At 36.0% G+C, this 15,926-nt stretch overlaps 1 long non-coding RNA gene across 1 annotated transcript; it reads right to left on the bottom strand.

Moving 5' to 3' along the window:
- Positions 1–11,620: 11,620 nt before the first annotated feature.
- LOC126750590 (uncharacterized) lies at positions 11,621–14,735 on the bottom strand. Its single transcript, XR_007665765.1, has 3 exons — positions 14,661–14,735; positions 14,282–14,530; positions 11,621–12,041 (listed from the first exon to the last, which is right to left on the bottom strand). It is a non-coding gene; the product is annotated as an uncharacterized LOC126750590 (long non-coding RNA).
- Positions 14,736–15,926: the final 1,191 nt, after the last annotated feature.

Genomic DNA, 15,926 nt, shown 5'->3' with positions numbered 1-15,926 from the left:
AAAAGCTCCGCCACTGAATAAATCCATAAAAATCGAGACAGACAAAAAAGCACGTGGCAGCACGCGACTCTTTGCTCAATCGCAACCGGAACGTCTTCATAGCAACGAAACGTTAACCAATTGCAACGTGCCATACTGCATTCCTTCACAGTCATCTTCTTCTACTCCGACGCAAGAATTGTGGGACCACTTTTGACATATTTGACAAGCTATCCATCCTTCAGTGGACCCCACATACCTATCACCACAGTATAAACATTCGGTATCGTCTTCGGCTGTATTCTCTGAAGCACCATTTGCTTCTTTAATTTTATTTTTGATCTGTGTTTTCTTCTTAACCACTTTTTGCTTTTTTTTTCTTTCGGAACTAGAAGTTTTTAGATATTCAAGTTCTCTTTTATACGGCGTTGACGTAAGGATGGCCGGCCATGGCAATTATTTTGTCTGGCTTTTATTTCTACAGTAGGAACAGGCATTATCTGAGCTGGAATACAGATTTCAAAGCTGGTACTTAAGTCACGGCAAACATTTTCTGTAAGATTCGAGCAAACTCTTTTAGGTGGCGACCTACTTACCTCTGGAGTTTTATGTAACGGACTATGAAATAATGTGGCAAGCTTACTCAAAGGGCAGAGTTGAATGGCCATATGTCGCATTTCCGAAATCTGTTAATCGCTGTAGACATAGTGGCAGCTTGTATGAAAGCTTTACCAAAAATTTCGCTAATTTGGAACATGCTAATAACTCTACCTGGATTAGATCTAAGCCATGCTGTTGCAGCTTGGTCATAAATATAGACTCAAAGGCTTCATAAAAGAAACATCCAACGGCTGAGGCTCATCGGCTGCAGTGAGGTGGGAAGCAGATTATAATCACACCGTTTTCTCTAGCAACGTCTATAAGTTCGATGTTCTTTGTGTGCGTAGAGTGGCCGTCGAGTAAAAATAGCACCGGGTTGTCTTTAGTTGCTCCACTGAATTGAACGAAAGCTTTGAACCATGAGACAAATATGTCTGTTGTCATCCATCCACTGGCATTGCAATGAAAAGTTGTTCCTGGTGCCGAGTTATTTATTAATTTGGCTTTCATCCGTTTCCGAGGAAAGATTAGCATCGGGGGCATATAATTCCCTGCTGCGCTAACACAAATCTCGACTGTAACTGTTTGTCCTCACTCAGCTGAGGATAGCGACCCAACTTGCTTCCTACCCTTGCGTGAAATTATCTTTGACTTTGTTTTTGAAACCGAAGAGACTCCCGTTTCATCACAGTTATAAATCCTATCTGGTCCTAGTTTATAGTTATCTAAAACATCACCCAAAAGCTTATAAAATTTTGCGACGGAAATTTTATTAAAGCCCATAGCCCTAGCAGCTGAGGTTGCCTCAGGCTTTCTTATAGATAAATCACTGTGGCGTTTTAAAAATCCTTGAACCCAGTCAACACCGGCGAGTTTGGCTGTTTCATTAAATCTATGTTTCTTGCCATTTTTGACGGCCAGTTGGTATGCTAAACTTCTCAGTTTCATTATGCTAAGTCCAAATAATCTTGCTTCCATTTCTTTCAAATATCCGACCAATTCATTTTCTTCCTTTTTAGTGAAAACAGTTGTAATTGGCCCTAAAGATAGATCCAATTTCATTTCACCTTTGGTTTTAATAGCGTTGATATGTCTCTCCAAGGTTGTTTGTGGCACAGAGTATTGCGACGCAGCTTTACGATAACCCATTTCTTAGGTCAAAACTTTTTCAATCGCTTGTTTCATGCTTTCCTTGGACCACTCTCCTCTCGTTGTTTTCTTTTTATAATTGCGAACCATTCTGCTGCAAATAAAATAATATTTTAATTGACCAATATTGAACTAATCAATTTTTCCGTTGAATTTTTCATGAAAAAATATATTGGGGAAAGATGGAGATTGAATACCCCATCTTGCCCCAAAGCACGTGTTTTTCAAAAGGTATTTTCTTACCTTTTATAGGCGAATATAACCAACAAATTTTTTTGTGAAAAGATGCTTCTATACAGGTACACTGCAGTAGGAATAATAAGTTTCACTTAAATTTTTTGCACACTTTATGGCAAGCGATATAATATGCCATAAAATAAGATCAACGAAGGTCAAAATGGTAAATTGGCTGTAACTCGAGCAGAGGCGTACCGACCGAATGTCTCGGATGCACTGAGCGCAGGTATTGTCCGGACATGTGACTCTAGGCAATAAAGGTGGTCACACACTTTTAGGTTTTGATGTAATCGGGGTACCCCATCTTACCTCATGATCCCGTCTTGCCCCTAGTTTCTCTACTAATTCTAGCCTTTCAATCTTGTAAGAGTTAAAATTAAGATAACCAATTAATTTTTGAAAGAAGATTTTTAGGAAACAAATTTCTGTCATAATTAACATTAAAATATCATATTCATCCCTATTAGGGTAAGGTATCCTAATTTGGACCACTTTTCAAACATCTATTGTATTACACATGTTAATAAATATTTCAAAATTTTATTATAAAAATCATTTACTAAGTACTGTTTATATTCCAAAAATTCACAAATAATAGATACATGGTACTTTATAATATTTTATTTTTCAAATGAAAAAAATATAAACAAAAGTCCAATTTGGGATACCGGTATCCTTAATTGGACCATTAGCGCCCTAAATTGGACCGATGTTAAAACCTATATTTAAACATGAGGAACGCGAAAAACTATATATATTAGCATAACATAAACTAATATTCAACGTTTTTTAACTGAAAAACTTAACCTAAATGTAAAAAATGTTTATTATTATGTAATATTAAAAATCATAATCTTAAGTTTTACAGTTTGAACAATAAAATATCTTAGTTTTTAGCGATACATTGACACATTTTGCATGAAACCAAATTTTACATTTAAGACACTGGATCATTTCTTCGACTCGCATATTTCACAATACCAGCTGTCCGATTTAGCTCCACCTAATTTTGCTACCTTTTTTTTATCACTAATCTTTGAAAATTTTAAAGTAGTTTTAACCGATTTTGCTTTAGATGTCTTAGCTCCTGCTTCAAGTTCGTTTTTGTACGGGGAACTAGTCAATTCAACTGCGTCCTGGGTGCGGCAAACTTTTGATGATTTTGATTTATTTATAGGTAACGGCGAAATAACCTGGACTGAAATATTTAGGGAAGTTGATGCTGCTCTTTTCGTTCGTAATCCTTGCGACCTAACGACTTGCGCCAATGGAATATTATCTTCTTCAGAAGAGGATGCCTCCTGTTGGGATTCATGGTTAGAGTTTGATGCACTGTCAAACATCATTGAAGCTGCAAAATCAGATTCTTTAAAAACATTTTCATCTATAGGCCAAATGCCACTAGCACGAAAAGCGTTCTGTGCGTTTGTCACTGTTGCAGCAAGCCCATAAGCCTCTCCAATTATCCCGGAAACCTGAAACATTGATACAGTTCGACCCACGTTATTTCGCAACCATTTTTGAATGCATTGTCCATAAACATTTTGAAAGGCTCTGAAGAATCCAACATCCAACGGTTGGAGTCTGTGTGTTGTGTGACTTGGTAACTGCAACAACCTAATTCCATTATCCCTGGCAATTTGTAGAGCTTTTAGATTTTTTGCTGTGGGTGCTGTGGCCGTCCAACAATAACAAAACAGGGGCCTCAGGGCTTAACTGTTTCAATGAAATGTTTAAGCCATGTCACAAAAAGATCGCTACTGATATATCCAGTATCGCTAATAGTGACAATGCTGCCAGGCGGAGCACCTAATGAAAATTCCTCTTGAAAACGTTTCCTCTTAAAAATTATCATGGGTGGTACAAACTGCCCTGCTGCACTTGCACAACAAACCACAGTAGTATTTGCCCCCCTCTCTCCACTAGAAATGCTCCCAATTTGATGTTTTCCCTTCTTGGCTAATATTTTCTGATATTGCCGTTGTACGGTTGAGCAGTCTGTCTCGTCGACGTTGAATATGCGTGTGGCGGTCAATTTATCCTCTTCACAGATTTTTTTTAAAAGTTCATAGAATTTATTAACTCGTACTTTGCTAAATCCTGCAGCCCTTGCCATTGATGTTTTCTCCGGCTGCCGTAACGATATTTCTTTATGTCTTGACATGAAACCATAATACCACTTTTTGCCTGCCATACGTTTATCTGTGTTGAAACTGTGTTTCAAATTGTTTCTTGTTGCCAATTCAAATGCCAGTTTGCGGACGTCTCGTATGCCCATCCCGAACATTCGCTCTTCGAAAATCAAAATATGCCTAGCCAATTCTGCTTCAACTTCTTCATTAAATACACTAAACCTGCCCATTTTTTTAATTGAATTATTTGCCCGTTTGTTTTTCTCTTCGAGATGTCTTTTTAGTGTAGCTTTAGGTACTTTAAACAACCTTGCACATTTATTAAGCCCATAAGAACCATTACGAAAAGCGGAAATAGCACTGCTTAAATCTTCTGTGCTCCACTTGCCGTATTTACAGCGTGATGACATTCTGAAAAAAAAATATTAAGAACTAAGTAAATGGAAGTGGTTGCCTAAATTGGACCGGTCCAATTTACAAGTCAATTGCTGTCCAATTTATGAACCTCGTTCTCAAAACTAAACAATATCAAATTTCACCCACAACGGATTTTACCAATTTGGAGGTTAGGTCACTAAAATAACCCCTATGCCTAACCCCTATGCCTCTTTAATGAATCTTGAGAAATAATGATATTATAAATGTTGTGATTACTTACTTGAACGGTAAGTACTAGTATATTTGTATCGGAAGTTAAAAAATCACGAAAACACTAATATTTCCTCAACCGTTGTTTACAGACGCACACGTGTTGAAACTCTAACAGTTTTCGAGGTGTAGTTTAAGTTGGCATTGACAGATGGCGCCACTTGTTGTCGGCTCAAATCTTCAAAGGTCCAATTTAGGAGCCGGTCCAATATAGGCAACCCTACCCTATATTGCGGCTTTATATCAAAGAAAATAGTTCCAAACTTGTTATCTGGTGATTGTTATTACATTCGTTTAAATAATTCTGACGAAAGTAATTTGCGCATTTATTCTACCTCAGCAAAGTTAATATGAACGCAGTCAATTTGACGCACTTCTAATGAATATTTCTTTGGATTTGACGTCATGAAAACGTCATTTCTTGATAAACATGAAGACGTCCGGCGTGACCTTAAGAAAATCATATAAAAATAAAACAAATATGACTCGACATGCAAATGCTGATAACAAAATACGTATATATACTCGTTGGGGGGCGTAAAAACCTCTATATAAACCTAAGGCCGATTAACATGTGGCGTGCAGTTAATAGGGAGAATTTCTTGTAACTTTTAATATTTTCGTAAAGTCATTCCTAAAATGTGAAATATGCGACTTGGCGTTTGCACGAAAACCCGTTTGCCCCAAATATGATACTTTTTTAATACGCCCTTTTTTCTTTTAGCCTCATGCAAATTGATTGTTATCAAATCGCTATACAGGTATGCACACAAAACAACCGTCTGGCATATTCGTGCCCCAATAAAGTAGACACCCTTAATGCGATAATGTATTGATCAAATAACATGAAAAGCCTTTGGTATAATGGATAATGCCTTATTGGAGCGTGTAGTACATAATTAGAATATATTTATCGGTTATGGTGCTTTCATATAAGTCGCTATATGTATAGGGTATTGATTAAACTTTCAAAGGCGACAGCTGGTTATTTATGGCAGGGTATATAAAATATAGGGGAGTTTAAGTTTAAAAAAAAATCAATGTGGCCAAGAAAGTAGTCCATTACGTCATTTGAATAATAACAATAAAATTATCTGATTCTGAAAAAGTACCGCACAACAGTTTGTGAAATGTCAAGGCAGTTCGTTGCAAATGCGAGAGCATCGACATTATACGGATTTAATTTATTACACTTTGTAAATATTAGCTAAATATGCAGGATACTTTAATTTAGCTTTCAAAAAAAGTACATGTGGTGTTTAGCGAAATGCTAAAAGTCATGTAAAAAATTCAGTTTTATCGTTAGTTGCCTTAGGAATTTTGGAAATATAGAAAACTAGACGAATAGTTGTAGTACTAGTAATAAGGGTGGGGAAGCTAGAGCTCGTCAAGTAGGCCTAAAAGGTCCTTTTTCACCAAACCTAAGGTAAGTGGTTCCACCTGTAAGCCTTCATCCTCATGGGACTTCACTTGTCCTCTTAATAAAAGTCTGCACGTTGTCCCAATTCAGATCTTTAAAACCTTCCCGTTGGAGTGAAATTGTTCCAACATTTTTCCTTCTTAGGCGCCTCCACCCATCTCAAATTCCTAATGGGTGGTATTAAGTTTCCTTTCATGCACCGCAATTCGGACATTGTGAGAGTGAACTTTCTCTTATAGCAAGAAGGTGTAGATGTTATATCCAGTTAGGCTTCCCACCAAGTCTTTGATTCCCTGTAGTCTCTTTGTTAGCAGTCGCCTTACTTTAGAGTCGTCATGATCTGGTATTATCTCCTTGGCATGTCGACGTGCTTTTGTCCTTCTCCCATTCTTCTTTATTTTTTTACCAGGTCCAATTATTCGGTTCCTGGGAAATTTGTTTTTTAATAGGATGAAGACACGGCTCAAGGCTTACGAAGAGCCTAACAGAACCTTGTCTTACTACTTCGTCAGTCTGTCTATTACCATCAACATCCTGGTATCCTAGGACCCATCTCAATTTCAATTCTTTGTTTGCTGTCAGTCAGAAATGCCTTGAGGACAGCTTGACTATCAGAGTAGATAGAGTAAGGTCGCCCATATTGAACTACTTTTGACAAAACTGGCTGTTACTTATATAATAAATTTAGAATAATTAATTTAAAGAGTCTGAAAGATGAGCTGGCTATTTTATTAAAATTTGGTGACCATAAATGACATTTTTGGAATGTCAACACATTTTTAAATTGATATTAAAAAAATATTTGCAAGTGGTTCATTTTGGGAAACGGGTTGCACAAGTTGAACCCTCGGTGTCCCAAATTGAACCTACACACAATATGGAATCAAGAAACGCATAATAAATTGAAGAAATAATGCCATCCAAAAAATAAATAAAAATCTTTATTTCTATAAAATAAACCATTTATACAAATTAACACTGGCTTGCAATATTGCCAAAGAGAATCAGTACCTGCAAAAACAAAATTTTTATTCTCAAAAAAGAAAACTCGAAGAGAAAGATTACGTCGACCAATTTAGAAAAAAAGATAACACTTTCTGGCTTAGACTAATGTAAGAAAATAAAGGCTTATTAACTAAGGTTAGGTAAATACAAAGAATCAGAACAGAACTTTTAGTTTTATAGAAGGAAACTTATAAACTAATAAAAAGAACCGTTAACAAACGCACGAATTACAAAAAAATACTTTTTTTTTGGGACCTACCCCTACGCAGCTGCAGTGGAACCATGTTTTGCATTTTAGGCATTGAATCATGTCCCTGCATTCGTCCAATTCACACTCCCCACAGAACCATTTTCCCGATTCCTGTTTCATTAAGTCTTTTGTTTTTGAGCCTTTGCTTATTAGCCTGTTTTCCTTTACAGGTTCTTTTATTTTTTTATTTTTATTTTTTCCCACACTGGCCTCAAGATCGTCCCTATAAGCACTACTAGTTATTTCCACTGACTTTTGAATGCCTCTACGTCTTTTTGTTACATTCTCATTTACAACTGTTTTGGGTATAGGGGCGACTTCATCTAATAGTGATGCCGTGGATGTTGAAGATTGGTTCAAATCGAGGACTGGTGGTTCGAACACAGACGTGGAGCAGTCCCGTTGTACTGTCTTCCTTAGTGTCCGATTAGTTCCTTCAATTTCCGAAGCATCATGTTGGTCGTTTGTCTGAGTAACATTTGGCATTAAAGCATCACATCATCATTTTTACAATGTGTTGTGTGCCCATCTAGCAGAAGTAGCACCTTATTGTCCTTTGTAGGACGAACCGTATTTATGAAATGCTGCAACCATTTCACGAATATCTCGCTGGTGATGTATCCGGAATCCGATATCATGATTTTACTTCCAGGTGGAGCTCTATTACCTAGTTCTGGGGTAAGCCTCTTGCGCTTAAAAATTATCATAGGTGGCACGTAAAAGCCTGATGCACTCACACAACAAACTATTGTTGTATTAACACCACGTTCTCCGCTAGCCACAGAACCGACGATCTTGGATCCTTTGGCCGTGACAACCTTTTGACATTTTTTGGCTACGGTGGAAAAACCAGATTCATCCATGTTAAAGATGGTTGTTGCCTCGATTTTGTGCTCATCACACAATTTTTCCAGTAAGTCATAGAATTCCAGAACGTTTTCCTTGTTAAATCCTTTAATCCTATTGAGTGAAGTGGATTGAGGTTGACGCAGTGATAAATTGGGGTGTCTCTTCATAAATTTGTAGTACCATTTCTTACCCGCAATTCTTTTTTCTTTGTTGAACTGATGAGGGATTTTGTGTTTTTCAGCCAAATCAAAAGCAATCTTTCGAATATCACGTATAGTCAATCCAAAAAGGCAGTTTGCAAATTGAACGATACGCTCACAAACTAGTTCTTCAAGTTCACTGTCAAATGTAGTACTTTGTCCAAACGATTTCTTTGTACCCTTGGCTATTTTATTTGTTTCTCGTACATGCCGAAGTAGTGTGGCTTTGGGAATGTTATATTCCCGATAACATTTATTCAAGCCCTTTTCACCAGAGTTATAGGCAGCTAATGCCTTCTCCAAATCGGCCGCCGACCACTTTCCATAATTTCCTCTTTTCGCCATCTGCAAAAAAATACATACAGAGTGTAACTAAATTGATGATCAATATTGATACCACGTGTTCTTGAGCCAAAAAAAGAGTTCATGTAGGTAACAATTTTTCCTGCGGCACTCCGTTGCCGAGATACAAGGTGCTAAAATTAAACAATGCCATATTTTTATTGAACTAAAAAAACGGTACGCTACTGCTTTTTTTAAAATAAAAATTATTTTTGTAATCTTCCATTAGTTTCTAACAAAAATGTCCTTTCAATTTTTTTCTGTGCGGTGAACGGTTTTTAAGTAAAAAAATAAAATTCATTTATTTGCATGACCTGTGCATCTTTAAGGATGAAGCAAATGCAGGTAAATACATTTTATTTTTTTACTCGGAAATTGTTCACTGCACAGAAAAAAGTTAAAAGGACATTTTTGTTAAAAACTAATGGAAGATTACAAAAATAATTTTTATTTTAAAAAAGCAAAAGCGTACCGTTTTTTTTTTTAGTTGAATAAAAATGTGGCATTTTTTACTAAAGTAAAAAAAGCCAAAGCACCCTGTATCTCGGATACGGAGTGCCGTAAGAAAAAATATTACATGAACCTTTTTTTTTTGGCTCAAGAGTACGTGGTATCAATATTGACCATCAGTTTAGTATTATACCCTGTATTTATTACATTTAGATAAATATTTTATAAAAAAAAAAAACAGTTGCTTAAATTGAACCCCGGTTCAACTTAGGATACCGTTTGGGGTTCAACATGAGCAATCGGACAAAATTTTAAACGTAACCTGATACTTTAAAACGAATAGATTTTCAATGCATTCAAATATGCTTAAAATATTGCTTAGAATATGTAGTGTTTATTGTTATTAATACATTTGCTCTTACCTTTTTTATGAAGTCTTAATCTGCTTAGGTACACACCGAAAAATTTACATAAAATATGGCTTCTTAACACATCAACAAATGCACGAACACTGTTGTTGTGGAAAGAAACCACGTGCCGCGAAATAAAGTGGTCTGGGAATCTTGATTTGGAAAAAATTTATAGACGGCGCTAGGTTCTCTCGTAGTGGGAAATTTTAAGGAGGTTCAATTTGGGAGGCGGTTCAATATGGGCGCCCTTACCCTACAAATCCTCTCGTTACCTTTCAATGCATTCCAAGTATAGCAAACACCTCCGCTTGGAAAACTGTGGTGTGTTTCTCTAGCGGAAAGGATTCTCCTGTGTCCATTTTTATCCTTACATATTGAGACTTGGTGCTTTCCGCCTTTGTCGCTTGTCTACCATGTGTGCCAGGTCTGGAAACCGTTAAGCTCCTTGATTTGGTTCGTTGTCTTAGTGTAAGTTCCTGTAGTAATTGATGATGTCAGAATTGGTATGTTCTTTCAAATCCTCAGTGCGATCTTCCAGTGGCCTTGTCCTAAGTAAGTAAACATCGTGCCATTCTTCGCTATCCTTCATCCTCTTATGCAGAACCATGGCCTTTCTTTCAATATCGTGCTCAGAGCCCAAGAAGTGTTAAGAGGTGATGCAGGTATTGTTTTAATGTCTCCAATAATTCCCAAACAGAAGAGTCCTAGCAACTTAGCCAGTTTTTGGGCGTTCTTCATACCATGGATCCATATGAGATCCTCGGTCCTATGACTGCAGCGTGGAGAACATGGAGCTGCAGACCCCATCTTGGATCTATTGTTCACCGTAATTAGGAAGTGTCCTATGTCAGAAATATGGTACAATTTCGATATTATTTATTTTTTTATTTTATTTATTTAATTTAATTTAATTTTTTAATTTATAATTTTAAATAAAAAAAATTTTTTTCCTCATTTTTTTGAGAAGTGACAAACCTGTGCAGTTTCTTGTACGCCAAGCTGAATGACCGCGTGACGCCATAGTACACAAAACGCAACAAAAATCGCCCCGCAACGGCTAAGAATTACGCTGAATTAAACATGCGGTTGTCTCGAGGTTAAATGAGTTGTGTATTGTGACGTCATCGAGCCACCTCGGCATCTCAAACTTTGGAAGACAATTACTTTTTATTTTTAAAAATGGAAAACATATGTTTACTGTCTAAACTCTAAAGTAACTCCCAACTCATTTGACCTGCTGCCCTAATGTTAAGCGAGTCTAATACATAGTGAGATATTTAAAGCCTATCGAGCTTCGCCTCTTAGTAAAGAGAATCAGCTCGGTTAAATATATCATAAATGTTTGCTCTTTTCCTTAAATTTTGTCACTTGATTTTTATTTTGTTTTTATATGTAATCTTCTATTTTTTTATTTATCATTGGCCTATCTAAACATATATATAAAAAAATTGTTTATCTCCGAAACAAAAATATATCTTAACTTCTTCATTCTTTTTTTGATTGCGTATTCATCGCAAAATTTAAATAATAAATAATTTAAATATTCATTTAAATAAAAAACTGTCCTATTAAATAATACCCATTCTATATTTCTGATTAATTTATTTCAAAATTACTTACTCTCACAGGTATATACTATCACATTAAATCTAAATAAATATGCTTTATTACCATATTTACATATTCATAAGTGTTTCATATATTTAATGTTTACCAAAAGTATAAGTATTATAACCCCGTATAAGTTAGTATTTAGCAACTGTTGCTCTATAACTGTTGAAATTTCAACTAAAATATTCCTTTTCCCTCTCGCCTTTTTATTTAGGATCAAGGTAATTCTTGAAGTACTGAGAAATTTTGTATTTTGACATCAGCTTAATGTCAGGTTTGATATTCATCAAGAAAATAAATTTAAATTGACGTGAAAATGTTGCACCCAAAAGTGCGTAATTGTGTGACATCATATTAATATTTGAAAGTGGTTTGGACTTTTAAAATCACATAAACAACATTAAAAGTATGTCAAATTTATAGAGTTAATTATTCGGATACGACTGATGAATCAAAACAAACTATAAATGGAGTCAAATTAATTATAGCATTTTTTTGGTATTAATTTGTGAGTAATTTCTCGTTATGTCTCGCGATAGAAGTTCTCTTGAAAAGTCACATAACTTGCGTGTCGTATTTATATCTTGCAATTAATATAATGTACTTTTAAATACACCAGAGATAAGATCCACTCTAACTAATAATAACAACAGTAAAAAAACCATAACCGCAGAGCTATGACGTCAATACTATTACGCTTATTTCTTTCAACGTTTGTTCAAAATGTCATGATAGGGGTCTTGTGTTATTTTCGCCGGTCTAAAAGGAGAAAAAATTTGATTATCACACTATAATGAAACTAATACTTGATTGCCAAGGGCGTCGCCAGCCGATAAACTAGGGAGGGGCAGCATAAAAGAACTAAAGACAAAAAACAAAAATTTTATTTAAAAAAAAATAAAAACCGAACAAAATATTTACATGAAAATCAAATGAAACATAATCTTCTAGGGTTCTTTGCAAATTCGTTAGTCACTTTGTTAACAAAATCGTCCAAGTTTTTAAAAATGTGTTGCCTGTGTACACTCATCATAACGAGGCCATTGAGTCGAGTTTCAGACATGGTGCTCCTCAACCAGGTTTTGATTCTCCTAAGGCTACTAAATGACCTTTCAACTGTACAAGTCGTACAAGGTAATGCAACAAGGATCTGTAAAGCCTTCTTAATTTCAGGAAAGAAATCATCAGTTTCCTTGAGGATGTCCACAATTTGTCAGGTTTTTTCTCCCATATTTTTTTCCAAAGCTCTATCTCATATTGGATATTTGTAACACCGTAAAAATTTTTAAATTCCTCGCAAGCCTCTTCAAGTTCTTCCAAAGAAATGTTTTTCATTTGCGCAGGATGTAGTTTTGACAAAGTAAATTATGGTCTATTTTCTTCAGAAAATCGTATTTCTAGGGAATTTATAATTGAGTCCAAATAAGGAATTGTTATGGACCTCACGTTTACTGTTGGTTCTAAAAGAGCGGAATATTTGGCTATCAATCCAAGGCTAAAAATAAACGAAACTTTGGAAGCTGCAGCATGGAGCTGATATGCATGTTTCCTTGTCGCAATATTGCCATCTCGAGACAGGATTTCTAGTGCCTCCATTATATCACAAAAGTTCTCTTTAAAAACTCTGATGCTCTTGTATTTCTCGCTCCACCTTGTTTCGCACAGCTTGGGAATATTGGGTATTAATTTTCTTCTTAGAACCGATTCACGAAAAAATGTAATTATATCTTTGATGGCCCCAACTGTATTTCGGATCTCCGGCAGAGCATTCAGATCATTGATTACCAGGTTGAGTTTATGTGACGAGCAATGAAAAAATAGTGCTTTCTTGTATTTTTTACGCAAAATAGCCTGAACGCCACCTTTTTTTCCAGACATCGTGGAACAATCATCGAATCCCAAACCAACGCATTTATCTGGATCGAGATCCTCTTTCGTCAGGAATTCGTTTATTGCCATGGCAATCGATTCTTCAATGTTGTGGTTTCCTCATCAAAATATCTTATGCCAACTGAGAGCTGTTCCTGTCCGCTGTTTCGTCTGCTAAAATGCTATATGCTTGCGATATCTTCACATTTTTGATGCAATCGGCCTTAATAACATCTCCACAAATACTGATAATCTCATTCTGGATGTCAACCGATCGATAACTTGCATTTTCCTTTCCATGCTCAAGATGGTTTTTTAAAATAGTGTCTCCTGCGTCAATTCGCATCTTATACAGCCTTTCCAGAATTCCATCACCATAGCTTGCCCCCCTTAATGCTAGGTCGTGGGATCCGCAAAATGCAATGCAGGAAATAATCGATCTTATAATTTTCCTGTTTTTTTCAAGACTTTCCTGAGAGTATTTGTTAATTTGCACATCTACTGGCACATTATCAAGAAAAGATTTAGCTGCTTCCAATGCCGTCTTATGAAAGTGAATATCTGCGTGTTTTCTGCAGTATTCATGAACATCTTTGAACTTACAAAACGGCCTTATAATGAACGAACCTAAAACACCTCTAACGGAGCTCAGATTGGGTGGAAATAGTGTACAGAATTTACAGAAGGCTCCTTTTTGTTGGAGGGAGTATGCTAACCATGGTGAGTACATTTCTAACCAGGAATGATTAAATTTTCTTTTCAGATACTGGGCGTCTTTGGCAAAGTCGTACGTTTTCCGTAGTATCCGTAGGTTCTTGGCTCAAAGTGAGCGTAATCGTTTCAATTCGCTTTTCACTTGCGAGCGCTTCGAGCCCCCGAAATGTAAATATGTATAGGTATAGTAAAGCCTTATCTTAGATTGAAGTTACCTAATTGCCTAATTATTAAGTGAAATTAGCAATTAATAAGTGATAAGTTACGAAATATACGTTTTTAAAAGTAAAGTCTCAATTAGCCGGATGACTGGTTTAGCGTTAACCTCTAGGGAGGCAGCTGCCCCCCCTGCCCCTCTCTGGCGACGCCCTTGTTGATTGCATTTATGTAACTCATATACTGATAGGCATGCTAACGTTAATTGTTTAATATCCTCCGTAATATCATTAACGCATCAGCAACGTTGCTATATAACAGCATTTCTCTCTTAGCTCCTTAGTAGTTTGTTTTAAAGCTATGTATACCATTGGAAAGTGGAAAAATATTGTTTGACATTGTTGTTCGATGTCGCTATACGCTATTGCACCATCGTCATTTCGCGACACGCCCGCACCCTTCTAGTCCAAGAGCTAGTGAACCCTCCGACTAACGGTCTTCCTGTAAGGCTAGAAATTTGTGGAGTGATGAGTCATAGGACACCAAGGCCAACAACAATGACCTGGCAGGCATCAGCCCTCCACGCCATTAGCCCTTTAATTTTTTAATATGTAAAATAAATAACATAAAAAAACTTACTTCTGTAAGCTTCAAAATTTAATACAATTTAGTTTGTTTATTGATAATTATGAAAAAAAAATTGACAGGCGATTTTAGTAATCAAAAGTATCTACCAGGTGAATTGAAAGGTGCATAGTTTAGGGGGTGAAATAAAATTTCTCATGTAAAGTTGAAATTTAAGTATGTGTTTGAGTAAGTCTTTTCAAATAAATGTGTACAACGACAGGCGGTTCTGAACAGCATAAGACCTTGACAGGCGAGGGGAAAGATGCTGAGAGCGTGCGAGTAAGAGGCGTAACGTGAATGCACATAGTGTGAGTAAGACCTATTAGTCACCATGAAGTACGGAATAAAAATTATTTAATTACTGGTCCAGAACAAGTTAGACCTGTTGATTTCATTAAAGAACTTCGCAATATACAAGTCAAGCTTTTGTGGATTTTTTTAATTACACACTGGAGCTCTATTGAAATGACAACATTCATCGGGAATACCATAATAAATTGCCATACTTAATGCCATACTTATAGTGTCCACAACAACTCTGTTATTTTCAATGTCAACGAAAATTCATCATGCCGACATCATGAGGAAGCCGATACAAAAATAATATACCATATATGCCAAATGGATGAAGATGTATCCGACGTGTTAATAAAAACGTGCGACACAGACATTTTAATACTTATGCTCGGCAACATGGACCATCTCCGCAATAATCATTTAAAAATCTACATGGAATATGGCACCAATAATTTCAAAAAATGGATAAATGTTTCTGAATTGTATGAAAATTTAGGACCCTCGGTATGCCAAAGCTTACCAGGATTTCATGCATTGACCGATTGATTGACCATTGATTTAATTTGTGTGCCAAATGTACGGATAAAAATGTCAAAGATTGGATAACGTTATGAGAAGTTCCTTGCCACATATGACACGAAAAATATCAACATATTTATGCAAAAAATTTCGCCTATATTTCATAATTGCAATAAAAAATATAGCATTCCATTTAAAAAAATTACCGATGACGATATTTTTTTTGTTCCACCCTGAATACAAAAATTTATGTGAAATAATGCGCAACCTAAAATTAAAAATCGACGGGTCCGAGCGTTTTCTCAAAAAATCATGTCTCTAATTTTTATCGAATTTATGCGGAACTTTAGGCGGTCACTGTATAAAATATACATCATATAATCATTGAATTTCGTGGTATTCCGTTCCTGAAGATGACGATGACGTAAAACAATATAAGTGTTTAATGTATCAAAATTGTCA

Source organism: Anthonomus grandis, chromosome 2 (genome assembly GCF_022605725.1).
Source record: "Anthonomus grandis grandis chromosome 2, icAntGran1.3, whole genome shotgun sequence".
Lineage (NCBI taxonomy): Eukaryota > Metazoa > Arthropoda > Insecta > Coleoptera > Curculionidae > Anthonomus > Anthonomus grandis.
The sequence above is the reverse complement of the archived record's forward strand: the minus strand, read 5'-3'. Positions and strand labels throughout refer to the sequence as shown.